The sequence below is a fragment of the Ranitomeya variabilis genome, chromosome 4, assembly GCF_051348905.1.
Source record: "Ranitomeya variabilis isolate aRanVar5 chromosome 4, aRanVar5.hap1, whole genome shotgun sequence".
In the NCBI taxonomy this organism is placed as follows: Eukaryota; Metazoa; Chordata; class Amphibia; order Anura; family Dendrobatidae; genus Ranitomeya; species Ranitomeya variabilis.
Window position 1 is genome coordinate 311,086,079 of NC_135235.1, and position 14,404 is coordinate 311,100,482.

At 44.6% G+C, this 14,404-nt stretch overlaps 1 protein-coding gene across 2 annotated transcripts in view; it reads left to right on the forward strand.

Annotated features, from left to right (window-relative positions):
- Positions 1–14,404, forward strand: part of MEGF6 (multiple EGF like domains 6) — a 514,242-nt gene that overhangs the window by 439,414 nt on the left and 60,424 nt on the right. The window lies entirely within an intron of this gene.

The following is a 14,404-nucleotide window of genomic DNA, read 5'->3' on the forward strand; positions in this document are numbered from 1 at the left end:
CACACTTGGTCACAAAGCAGATACAAACGCAACTGCAGCACTACTACTCCTCTTATCTTCTGATGTCCATCGCTTCAATTTTTTTGGACCCGGGTAAAGGATAGTTAGGTTCTCCAGTGCCAAGGAAAACAACCACCACTACTCCAATTATCTTCTGATGAACCTTGCTTCGATTTTTTGGGGATCCGTGCAATGGATTGTCCAGTGTCCAGTGCCAAGGAGCACAACCACCACTACTCCACATACCTTCTGATGTCCATTGCTTTGATTTTTTTGGACCCAGGCAAAGGATAGTTGGGTTTCTCCAGTGCCAAGGAGCACAACCTCCACTACTCCAATTATCTTCTAACATCCCTTGCTTTGATTTTTTTTGGATGCCTCACCCAGGTAAAGTACAGTTGGGTTCTCCAGAGCCAAAGATCGAAAGGAGCACAGCCACCACTACTCCATTATCTTATGATGTCTCTAACTACTGTTTTTTTGGACTCGGATAAAGAATGGTTGGGTTCTCTGGAGCCAAGGAGCACAACCACAACTGCTCCAATTATTCTCTGATGTACGTCGCTTAGATTTTTTTTGGACCCAGATAAAGGAAAATTGGGTTCCCTAAGGCCAAGGAGCACAACCACTACTACTCCAATTATCTTCTGATGTCCCTCATTTGATTTTTTTGGATACACATAAAGGACAGTTTGGTTCTCCAGAGCCAAGGAGCACAGTTACCACTACTCCAATTATCCTCTGATATCTCTCTCTACTATTTTTTTTAACCAAGATAAAGGGCATTTGGGTTCTCCAGCACCAAGGATAGGAAGGAGCACAACCACCACTACGCCAATCATCCTTTCATGTTCCACGTGTTGATTATTTTAGACCAATATAAAGGACAGTTGGGTTCTCCAGAGTCAAGGATAGGAAGGAGCACAGCCACTACTACTCCAATTATCTTCTGCATTCTCTCCAAACAATTTTTGGGATATTCTCAGCTACTAGTATACACTCCAGCACAATACCAACGCCTGTTCACTTTAAATTGTTAGAAATAAGATGAAATGGTATATTAGGGCTTAAGCAAATAAAGCACATTTATTTAGACTTTTTTATACTGTCCTTCAAATTTTGCCAAGGAGGGAGGGAGGATGACACCCCAAGGAGGATGACACCCCAAGAGGGTGTCTGGATACCTGTAATGTTCCGTGTGATATGCTGACGGTAGTGTCCGCAGGGATTTGTTTGCCCTCTAAGGGACACCAGCGCCCCCTAGTGCCGAGTTCTGCTGCCAGACAGCACAGCGAGAGCTCGGTCAGACAGGCGTGCAAAGACAGCAACACGACTCTCCTAATTGCGCTGGCAAGCACGCTCATGAAATCATCACATTAAATTTCCTCTGTGTTGCTTTGTTGGTGTCATTATGAAATGAGTCCCCTCAGCCTCCAAGTGTGCGGCAATCTGCTGAGGCCGGGCTTGGCAGGCGCCACAATGACAGCTGTCATTCCTTTACTGTGTCATTCCTTGTCAATGGCATCTGTCTTACTGAACTCCTTCCAGGATCTGGAGAACGACGAGAACTTTTTTTTAACTGTGCGCTCACTCGCACTATTTTGCGCTCTCTTCCAGGTCCATTAGATGTAGCCATGCACTTTTATTCTATGTGATTGATTTCAAGGGGTCATTTTTTTTTGTGAAATCACAAAATTCCTCTCTGGCATTAATAGCTGCACAGGATTATGGTCAATTACCATTCTATTCGCTGGAGCCGGGCTGCAAGCTGGCAGCAAACATCTCCGCTAATTGCATATTTGTATCTGTCCATTTTAAGTGATTACAGGAATTTATCTTTTGGATAAAGGTGTTATTAGGGGCCCGTTCACACCTGTGCATCTGATGCCTGGAGATGTTTTGGCTGTAGAAAAAAAAATCATTTAGTCTGTTATTAATGCTTTCTGTAGCTAGCAATTACCATAGTGACACCTGCAGGACAGACAGGTAACTACAGGCTGATCAAGTGTAGTATTCTCATACCAATATGATAAAAAAAATTGCTTGCAGGTGCCTGAAAATAATAGAATAATGCTGTTTAAATGATTTACCAGCTAATGAGATGACTTCACATGCTGATGACATACGATGAATTGTGTATTCTTTAGTAGTGACTGTGCATGATATGCCGCCATGTTGTCCACATGCAGTACAACTGATATAACCAAGAAACTTGTATACTGATATGAACTTCAATTTATGGAAATTCCAAACATTATTGTCCTATTTGAACCTCACCAGTGTCCTCTGCCGTCATAAGCGACGCATAACATGAGCCGTACTAAGCTGTACCAGTGTGAAAACTACAAGAACAAGCTCCACTGACCAGTGTGAAAAGTGCAAGAAAAAGCTCCAATGACCAGTTTGAAAAGTGCAAGAAAAAGCTCCACTGATCAGTGTGAAAAGTGCAAGAAAAAGCTCCACTGACTAGTATGCCAGCGAATGGCAGTGTCTCCTCATCAATGGCACCTCCTGCAAGAGTTCTCCAGATATGTCATGGCTTCTTGTTACATATGCACACCGCTCTATTCGTAGTGGTGACAGTTTTTGCGATCAGTGAGGCTCTCAGCCATCGAGCCTTCACAAACGTTGCAGTGATCACCTATCCAGTGGGTAAAGGTGAACTTTTTTTTTTTACTGGAAATTTTTTTTGTCTTTTTTTTTTTTTTTTAAAAAGTGGAATCATAAAATCTGTAGACACGTCTAGCTTGGTAAATGAGTATCCCCTATACATTTTTTTTTTTTTTTTTATAAAACTATCACATGCTGTGCCTCTATTATTCCTCCCAGAAATGTCTAAATAAATTGATGACTGGTTGTTACATTTACAGTTGTGAAAGGGGTGTTTTACTAGACGTCTTGCATGGGCTGCACCGATTGGACCGTTTCACGCCCCCAACTGGTAACTGCCAGCAGTATCTTATTTCTACATTTCCAGTATGAATAACAGAGGAACAATGAAACATGAAATTCTGAGATCAGAAGCTCCGGAATTGTTATATTATACAGAACCCAAATAGGGGAGCTGTCACGTCTCTGTCTTAACTCCTTTAAGGTGGTACCGCTTAATGATAGAGGGGGGGACCAAGAGTAGTGTATGGCCCCCATTATACATTGATTTGTCTCCACTTGATGATGAGTTATTCCAGTCTTACATCCCATAAAGGAGAGAACAGCTAAACGCTCCCCAGCCCCAAGCTCCGCTCATTAGTGATCCGATCAATCAGGAATAAAGTTTTACAGCTGAAATTTGCATCCAATTTTTGTAATATGGAGAGAGGAGAAGAATAACGCATTACATCCTGGATGACGTATGGCAGTAATTTCCAGCGTGTGTTGAAGTGGCGTTCATCTCCAGCGCTGCCTCCCACCTCATTTATAAGATTGGTTAGATATAATGAAGTGACGAGCGGCGCGGACAAGTTTTGAGGTGGGAGATTTGCAGCCAAATGAGATATCCGGACAATAGCTGTGATATGTGTCTCCGCCGTGGCGTCTACAGACACGTTTTGCAATCTCTTTATTTAGTCTTCCAATGTTTATCATAAGCTGGAAGTGAATAATGGAAAGACGCCAAGACTATAAATGGAGTCTCCAAATAACTAAGCATAAGTCATTATTTTGCCACTCGCATGCTGCACAAATTAAATAAAAAACCATAAAAACTCAACAATGCATAGCTCTGACCAGGCCGCCAGGGTCCTCTCCCTGTTCTGTGTGGATCCTTTCTAGTAGCTAAGACTGGATTGTGATTAGTGGAGGCCCCCGATGGTCTAGGGTGATGGAGGATATCCATTCTCAATGATGGCTAGAAGCAACTAGCATATTCCATCTAAGGCTACTTTCACACTAGCGTCGTTTGCAATACGTCGCAATGCGTCGTTTAGGAGAAAAAACGCATCCTGCAAAGTTGACTGCAGGATGCGTTTTTTCCCCATAGACTAACATTACCGACGCATTGCGACGTATTGCCACACGTCGCATCCGTCGTGCGACGGTTGCATCGTGTTTTGGCGGACCGTCGGCACAAAAAAAAGTTACATGTAACGTTTTTTTGTGCGTTGACTCCGCCCCCGCCTCACCGGACCTTACAATGGGGCAGCGGAAGCGTCGTAAGACTGCTTCTGCTGCCCACGTCGGGCATTTATTTCACAGCATGCGTCGGTACGTCCGCCCGATGCACTGCGACGGGCCCGTACCGACGCTAGTGTGAAAGCAGCCTTAGACATTTATGTGGCATCCTGTCTGAGATGGGACAAATATCTCTTTAATAACTCATATCTCTGGTGGTTTAAATTGGTTTATCTAATATCTTTGTGAAAAGTTAGGGTTGTGGTCAAGGGCAGGAAAGTGTCCCTAAAATTTATTTTTAAGAATCCTAATTGAAACTGAGCTCCTGATCCTTTACTGCTCTTCTTTCTATCACCCAGCAAAAAGATAAAATGATGTGTGCCCACAACTGCCGCAAGGGTGCATTCACTGCATACAGCGCACATGGAACTCTTGTCGGGATATTGCCCATCAAGGGGTCAATTATTTTGCGTGTTCATGAATGGCTGAGAAATGCTATGAAACCCCAACCTCTGTGCCCCCCAGCAGTGAAGAAACCATGGGTAAAAGTGTCTCACTCTGGGTGACCGGTACTTTAATTTCTACCCCAAAGGAGTCTGGTACAATCTGCCTTTCGCACAGGCTGAAATCAGTTAGCTGAGGCTAGAATTATACACGCACTTTTTTGTTGCCGTTTCTTAAGCCAATGCCAGAGGTGTATTTGTAAGAAGATGGAAGTTTTGACCACTCTTCCCCTTGAGTACATGGGTATTAATGTAATGTGATGTGTAGTACGTTTACAATTTATAACACACATTACTAGAGTAGTGTGATGCCCAGCACTAGGTAGTTAACAGGGAGAGATAGTTAATGTTTGGGACTAGCCCAGAGTGGGAAGGTCTAAAAAGAAGTGACACAGAGAGTTTCCTGTCAGGAAAGCAGATAGGGCCTAGCGTGCAGTAGAAGCAGACCTATGGTCTCCATGCGAGCAGAGCAGCATGAACTGGGTGTTCCTGAAGGGATAGTAGGCCGCGGCAATGGAAAGCGTGATCCTGAGTAGAGGCGAGGAAAAGTGTTAGAAGGAGTGAGTGATTCTCCGGAGACTGGATCTGGGGCAGGAGGCCTAGTGGGATGGTCTCGAGTTCGCAAGCCAAGGAGATAACGGGACGAATCAGAGCAGGTAACGCGAGACGAAGAGAGTGCCCCATGTGGTAGGCCCACGTCGTCGGCAAACAGAGAAGCTAAGTAACAGTCATGGTGGCATAAGTAGCTCACCTAAGGGGAAAAGGACTCTCACTCACTGAACTGTAGTGTCGTTATTGGAGGAAAGCTCCCGGCGCGCTGTGCTGGGTTGTGGCGAAAGCAGAGGAACTGACTGTTTACGTTATTGTTTAGTAAAAGACAGTTTATTGTTGAGTGGTGGTCTCCCTTATTGAACTCTACATCCGGTCCTGGCCAGCCGAAGTCACTGACCTCATGGGGTCTACAAGGGTGTAGCGCTGTTATAGTTATAGTCCACACACCCAGCCAGGACCCCCATTTTTTGTAGCATGCCGGGGTGTAGAACACAAGTACCTCGCCCACAGTTACTGCCCGGCACCACATTACATGTTCACTCTCAGGAAAAATGCAGTTGACTGCAATTCCGCAACAAAATGTGGCGTTTGGAGCATTTTTGATGAGTTTTCTGTACATCGCTGTTTTTTTTTTTAGCCACATTGCTCTCAATGGGGAAAAAACACAAACAATTAAAACGATGTATTTTTAAAAAACGCACCATACGTAAAAAAAAACGGGAAAAACGATAAATGTGAACTATCCTTATAGTTTCCCCTTCCTGTTTGATTTATGTCTTGCTTTGGCTAAAAAAGAAAACTATTGTGTAAAAACTGCGTGTGTAGCTTTAGTCTAATAGTTTTGTAGAGACCCCCTAAAGAGATTCCAGGAAACTGTTGGACCCTGATTGGGAAACACAGGACTAGTGATTGATCACTGGGTCTGTTCTTTGCTTAGCGGGGGCCAGATAGGTTTTGGATTGCATTGTACGTGACCTATTCTGTGTTACCATAAGATCTGCCTGTGTCCCCAATGTTCACATCCGCGCTGGCACCATGGATTGCTCAGCGCTGACTGCAGGAAATATAACAAGATGTCTGCCCTTAGGCCTCATTCACACGTCGATGATTTTTCTAGTAACGCAGTAAATGAACCGATTTTCATCAGCGTTTTGGATCCGAGTTTCGTCAGTATTTGGTCACTGTCCATTTTTACCATCAGTGATTTTTTCAGATACAAAAAAAAAATTCAAAGTTTCCTGTACTCTGATTACTCTTTTGTGCTGTCCGTGATTTTCATAGACCCATAGACTCGTATGGGAAATTTAGATCCATCACTGGGATCAAAAACAGACATGTCGCCATGTTTTTCTTCTGACCCCTCGGTCCACAAAAAAACACGGACATGTGATTATAGATAATAAAACATGTGAAAAACCTGGCTAGAACACGTATGTGAAGAGCGGATGTCTGAATGAGGCCTTATATTGAGGGGTCCAGCAGAGAGTGCATGTTGTCCTCTTGTTGGCAGATATACAGTAGATTATATGTTTTTTTAGACTTCTGGCAACACTTTCTACAACCAGATAATACATGCATGTCTGTCTATTCTCCACCGGAGCGAAGAAAAAAGGAAAATAAATCCCGTCCCAAACAAATGATTTAATAAAACAGCTGCAGCTTGTATAGAGTTGGTTCCATTCTCTGATGATATATGATCTGCACAAGGTCACAAATCAGATTAACGAAAGGATTTACACATAGTGTCCGTACAGCAGAAAAGAACAATGTGGCGCTTTCCTTACTGAGGGGCATAGTAATGATGTTCACTTAGTCAGGATTGAAGCTGATGTCTGATATCTCCATATGGCAGGTAAATAAATGACTCTGGAGAGATGGGCAAGATAGTCTGTACCTGTTGGAGGATACAACAGCTGCAGGCTTATGCTGTGGACTGGCCGGGTTAAGCAGATAGCAGATGGCAAAGGAGTGTTCTCAAGTGTAAAAGTTATTCCTTATCTGCAGGATTGGGGATAAGTTTCCGTTTGCTGGGGTCTGATCACCGTGGCCCCCACTGATCCTCTGAAGCGATCCCCGGCTGAATGGAGCAGAGGTCGATCATGCACACTACTGCTCCCTTCACTCTTACTGGGAGCACTGGCAATAGCGAAGTTCTGCATTCGGCTGATCTTCGGTGCTCCTATTAGAATGAATGAAGCGGCTGTGCACATGATCGACCTCTGCTCCATTCAGCCTGGGCTCTTCAGAGATCTTGAGATCGGTGGCAGTCCCATCAATCGGGAAGTTATCCCCTATCCAATGAAGAAGGGATAACTTTCAAACTTGAGAATTTAATCTTTATCGGATTGGTCAGAAAGTTATCTCCTATCCTATAGATAGGGGATAACTTATAAACCTGACAACATCCCTTTAATACTGTACCGTGCAACCTCTCTGGCTTGTCAGTGCCTGCCTTTCCTGCAATTATCCATATTGTGAGGATGCAGATAGCAGTTGATGTATGTTCCACAAACAGTTAATTCTCCCACAATGTCTGAGTGCTGGATAATTCTGCTGAAAGCCGAGATGTGCAACAGTACCATGGATCATATCCAACAGAGATCCACCATGGAGGGGGCATGGCTCTTAATGGCCATCCGAGGAACTGCATCTTGCCCCCATTTAGGGACAGCATCATAGCCCACATTATAAGGTGTAGATGGATCGCCCCCATGGGGCCGTGGGGTACTCGGTACCGGGTCCTGTGGTTCACAGGGGGATGTCACGGTGGCTGACCTGGTCCGTGGCCCTGGGATGTCAGTGTAAAAGGGAAAGGTCTTTAAAAGGGATAAAGTTTGTGTTCGTGACGCCTCCTGTGGTATTCGGTCAGGGTGACCAACGCTGCTTTAAGGGGTCCGCTGAGGCGATGTTATGGCAGCTAGATGGTATACCTTCCCGCAGGTGAAGTATGTCCCCAGGGCTTCCCGGTGTGTAGATGGTGGATGGTGAGAGGTGCAGAGAAGAACGAGGACACAAGGTTGCAGTCTCTTTACCTTTACTGAAGACTTCAGCAGCCACAGTCCAGGGCACCAGATCACAGGGCAGGCAGAGTCCGGCCGGTTTGGTGGCAAGTCCAGAGTCCCCTTGTCCAGGTGGAAATCAGTAGCCTTTCCTTGCACTGTAGTGGTGTAGTCCCTTACTGCCTATGGCTTCACATAAGCGTCTCACAGATGTGGTGTTTCTCTCTCTGTCCCCCGTAGTCAGATAGGACAGTACCCGTCTGACTGGTGGCTTGAGGCTGTTTGTAGGGACTCTAGCACGCCCCGGCCTCTGAGGGGTGCCACTGAGGGGTGCCACCGTGTTTGCTGGGTGTAGGTGCGGACAGGTAACTTGCAATTAACTGTCCTGACGGTCTCTGGAGTAAAGCATAAAGGTCCTTACTCCCTCGGTGTTCCAACTACCGGGATTCTGCGCCTCAGAAGGAGGCAGCTGTGCAGGGCTGGTCCCCTTCTGGTATCCTCTCCTTTGCTCTGACTTCCTTCACGCTCACTGCAATACAGTTCTGCCTTTCAATGTCTCTTCCCAGGAGCTGCAGCACTTTAGGCTACATGGCTCCTCTGCTTCCTTTCCCTCTGTCTTTCTGGCAGGAACTGATCATTTCCCTCCTGTCACGGGTTCCTTCTCCGGTATCACACAATCAACAGAGCAAGAGAATAGTGAACAATTCCAAGACCTTTATTGAGTCAAAACACGAAAGGTCCATATATACGATCCATCACACAAAGGATAAAATATTCCAGAACCCGAATGCATTTCAGTAACAGGATAAAAGTCCAACAATCCAGCACAGAGGATAACAGTCCATATTCCCTTCCTTCTCTCTGATATGCTCTTCACATCATGGTTCCACATCAGACTGATCTCTGTGTCTCACCTCCCTGAAATTTACAAGTCTCCCCCCCCCTCATTCACAGGACAGGAGGGGGAAGGTCTCAGGGGCTCATTGTTTCAACAAGCTAGGTAAACATGTCATTAGCATATTAGCAAACAACATTATTCACTGACCCTATGGAGAGATAACAATACAGAACTGTGGGGAGAATATCAGATGGCAAATAACTCATCCTACAAGATACAGTAACACCATGATAATCAGTAAAATAGAAATATACACAAAAATGATACCCACATAGCATATCACACCATCAAACCTCCAGATCAGGATGTTCTTATAGAGGAGTTCACCTAAAGCAGGCTTAGAGCTCCCTCTTCTGGTCTGGAGTGTGAACATGTTGCATGTTTGTGATACCTGGATGCAGTTATCCTTCTTTGCCTCCAAACGTAGCATCACTCTCCCCGAGAGGAAAGCAATACCACTGCGACGACCAGGACCCTGGGGCGCCGCACTGACAATGTGATATTTTTGGAAACATGGCAGCCACAGGTCCCCCAATGGTCTGGTGGTTGATTTCAGAGGTGTGAGCAGTTCTTGTTATACCACAATAGTCAACAAGAGCCATAGCCCCTCATGGTCATATGCCAGCAATTCTACTACAGGATCTTAGTCCCTGACTCCCCCTTGCGTGTAGGCCAAGGTTATATTGGCAGATTTTGGTGGAATCTGCCGATGATTTAATGTTGATGGTCCTTCATACACATCTAATTGACTGCAGATACCTTCACAGATAGTTGGATCGACTAACAAATATCCGTTGCCAGCTTAGAAGGGAACGTGCCCCGTGAAGATAGTTTTAAAGGGGACCAGGGACTCTCGCATTGAGATCTTTGGGCTCTGGACTTCTGTTCATGGATAGCACCGAGCACCCTATGTTTACTTGTTGTAGGAAACCCTTCTTTCTCGCCAAGGAGGATGGGAGTTGTAGTTTGACCCTAGCATAAGATGAATTGCAGTCAGCTTACTACTATAAAATAAACTGTTGAGAAAGACTCCAATTTACTCCCAGAAAATCGCTAGCAGCAAATTATGTCAGTCCCAAGACAGAAGAGGTATTATTGGGTAAGGAGCCCGGAGGCTGCACTCCGCCTGTACGAGTGTATTTAGTTCAGAGCGATTTGCCCAAAATCCGCTTCTGGTTCCTATTATCCGTCCTCCATTGGAATGTGGTTGTTTAATAATCATATATAATAACAGTCAGTTTGCAGCTTAGCACTATCGGAGATTTGGAGGGGATTGCCGCGTGGCAGAGAGCTGCGTTCTGTCCTACAGAAGATAATGGTTGTGGACAGTACACCGACTCTTGCCTGATGTTAGACATTTTGTAGTAGAACAGAAGAGACTACTGAGGAACATTACATTGTGTAAGATCTGGGAATGCTACAATCACTACCCGGGTTGTCGCTCTACGTCTCCCAAATCCAGAGTGGTAATGCAGGGGTCAGGTCTACAGAGTATCATTGGAGCGCCAACTATAAAGATCACAGACACTAGATTCTATGTGAATATATGGGGAGAAATATAAGTAGGACCCCCCCATGAACCAGTGAGCGAAGATGTGCTGTTATTGGAGACAGTCAGTTTGTGGTGAGACATAGTTAACCTTAAAAAGTAAACTCGATATTTTACTTTCTTCATATTCAGCAGGCACTTGAATTGCTTGCAGAACAGTATTGGTCCGAGTTCTGAGACCCCCATTGATTGCACAGTAGACCCCCATGATGTGCCTAGCTTAGCAGACAGGAGCTCACGGCTTCCTATCTGAGTGTGCACACAGCTCGGAGTATTGATTCAAAAGAAAGCATAGGCTTGGTAAAGTAATAGACCCCTGAGAAGTGTGTATCTCCTATCTGAGCGCACACAGCCTGAAATACGCATGCGTTGTCTTTGCTTTCTATTGAATCCTTTCTACATGTGTGTGTGCTCCTGTCTGCTGAGCAGCGCACTTCTCGGGGTCTATTGCACTGCAAAGCTCATGCTTTCTTTAGAATCTGTATTCAGGACCGTGTGCTCCTGTCTGCTGAGCAGCGCCCTTCTCGGGAGTTGATTACTCTGTAAAGCCCATTCTTTCTATAGAATCTGTATTCAGGACCGTGTGCTCCGGTCTGCTGAGCAGCGCACTTCTCGGGAGTCTATTACTCTGTAAAGCCCATGCTTTCTATGGAATCTGTATTCAGGACCGTGTGCTCCTGTCTGCTGAGCAGCGCACTTCTCGGGAGTCTATTACTCTGTAAAGCCCATGCTTTCTATGGAATCTGTATTCAGGACCGTGTGCTCCTGTCTGCTGAGCAGTGCACTTCTCGGGGGTCTATTACTCTGGAATCTGCATTCAGGACCGTGTGCTCCTGTCTGCTGAGCAGCGCACTTCTCGGGGGTCTATTACTCTGGAATCTGTATTCAGGACCGTGTGGTCCTGTCTGCTGAGCAGCGCACTTCTCGGGGGTCTATTACTCTGGAATCTGTATTCAGGACTGTGTGCTCCTGTCTGCTGAGCAGTGCACTTCTCGGGGGTTTATTACTCTGTAATCTGTATTCAGGACCGTGTGCTCCTGTCTGCTGAGCTGCGCACTTCTTGGTTGTCTATTACAAAATCATTTGGACTCTGACCCCCCACAAGATCTGCAGGTAACTCAAATGCCTGCTAAATAATAAAAATGAGGAAGAAACTTTTTAACTTTGCACCTAAAATGCAAGAGGACAATTAGCTATTATTATACCAGATTACTATACAGTGCCTGTTAAAGAGATGCAAGCCACAGCGGTACACCGACTACTTTACATTGTATGAAAGTGTCATATCTTCAGTGTTGTCCCATGAAAAGATACCGTAAAATATTTTAAACAATTTGAGGGGTGTACTCACTTTTGTTATATACTGTATATGTAGGAGGAGATTCTAATAATTTTACCGCCAATCAGAGCCTGTGTTTGTCTTGTTGTCATGGCAAACGGATGTTCGGGCACCTTTCGAGTATCCAGACCAAACTTTTTTTTTTTTTAGATGTTCGGCTGAACCCGCTGGACCCGAACAACGTCTGGTTCGCGCATCACTAATCTGAATACTAAATTATCTTGGTATCATATAATACAGTTATGGCCAAAAGTTTTGAGACTTACACAAAAGTTTGGGTTTCATAAAGATTGCTGATTTGGTGTATTTAGATCTTTTAGTTGGATGTTTCTATGGTTACTGAAGTGCAATTATAAGTACCATATTTATTTATTAAACTTTTACTGTCAAATACATCAAGTTTATGTAAAGACAATATATACAGTGAGGTCATTTGTTTTTCTAGACTTCTGACCTTTCCCCCCCTTCCCCCGGTAGCTGAATATCTGCTTCTGGGCCAAACCCTGACTGATGACAGCTCATTCTTGCTTAATCAGTGCTTGGCGTTTATCACAATTTCTGTGTTTTTGTTATTGATGATTCACCCAATGAAATTGAGATCTGGGGAGTTTTACTGTTTCGTTTACCGAGCCACTTATCACTTTTGCCTTGTGACATGGTCTTCATCATCCTGAAAAAAAGCATTGTCCATCACCACATTGCTCCTGGATGGTTGGGTGAAGTTTCCCTTGGAGGACTTTTAAATCCCATTCTTTATTCATGGCAGTGTTCTTGGGCAAAATTGTGGGTAAACCCCCTCAATGGATGAAATTCCCCCCATACAAGAATGGTTTCAGAATGCTTTACTGTTGGTATGACACAGAAATCATGACAGCGCTCACCTATTCTTCTCTGGACAATCATTCTTCCAGATGTCCCAGTCTGAAGGGGGCTTTATAGGAGAAAATAACCGTACCCTGTAGAGTGTTAGTCTGTCCTTGATGGTTTTTCTTGGAAAGAAGTGGTTTCTTTGCTGCTCTCCTTGACATTAGACCAGTCTCCAAAAGCTGTTGCCTCATTGTGCGTGCAGATGCACCGATACCTGCCTGCTGCCGTTCCAGAGCAAGCTCTGCACTGGTTTTAAGTCATTCCCATAGCTGAATCCTCTTTAGGAGAAGGTTCTGGCGCTTCTTGTTGGACTTTCATGGGCAGCCTGAAGTCTTCTTCACAGCAACTGGACTTGTCTCTTTGATTTGGGTTTGTGCTTGTTTTCATGGAATGGAACGACTTTGCAATTCCTCTGATCACTTTTTATAACAATCTAAATTTAATGCTGATTGCCACTATAAAAGCTGAAAGAGCAATCTTTGTGAAAATCAAAATCTGTGACAGTCTCAAAACTTTTGCCCTACCTGTACACGTGGAAAATACCCCTAATAATTTGAGCTGGCAAAATATCTTTAGATGAGTTTTCAGCCTTTATTTCATTCCAACTTTTCCTTGTTGGCAGAAAAGAAGTTACTCAGAGAGACTTCTTTAGAATTCCTCATCCCTTTGGCCTTATGCTTCCAGACATGCTATGGATTTGTTCTAATCAGCAAAACTAACATTTCCATTCCTAATCGTTCCAGCAGTATTAGCAGCTGCGCCAATGCAATGCTCTGCAGGAACCACAACACGTTCTTCTGTATCCAGTGAATAGGGGAAATCATAAGTGTCCACATTGTGCCACGTTCTGCCTCAGCTTGTGTTGGCACCATGAGTGCAATATATATACTGATTATTCAGCGATGAATCTTACATAGTCACATGTTCTACTCCTCGCTAGGGTCAAAAAAGGCCACAAAATGTGTGGGAGGCAAATATGGGATTCAATTGTATAGCAGTTATAGAGGGGTGACTGCTTCTTTACCCCAACCGAATATTACCCCCACACCTATCATGCACCATTTATAATACTGATATCATCTTCTGTGTTCTTCCTGGTTCATGAGTTGTCCAGGGTTGGGGCCTAAGCCTCCAGTCATTTTGTGACTGCAGAGTTGTGAATTCTCAGCGCACAGTGCATGCTGTCAGAATTTTCCATCACCTGGAGCGGGCGGGCATGTGATGGCAAGTGTGCAATTTGCATATTTTCAGCCACATTTCTACTAGACGTGTCCGGCCTCGATCAGTTCACTTGCATTGAGAGAGACCTAGCACATCTAGTCAGCATGTGACCTGATGTAGGGGAAACACGTACTCGTAGTCTGTAGGGCTTAGAGTCCTGTTTGGAGGCCTGAACTTGTACCCAAAAGGTCCGTCTGCCCCACATGAATAACTAAAGTCGATGCTTCATCACTTTCATAATTCCCTGAAAGCCTAAATAGAATATAAATCTTCAGTTACGTCCTGTCCAACTTTCTCTATCCTACTACAGTGACTCCCCCACCAGGGGGAGCGATATTACGTCTGAAGGCAATAAAGGAGATCTTC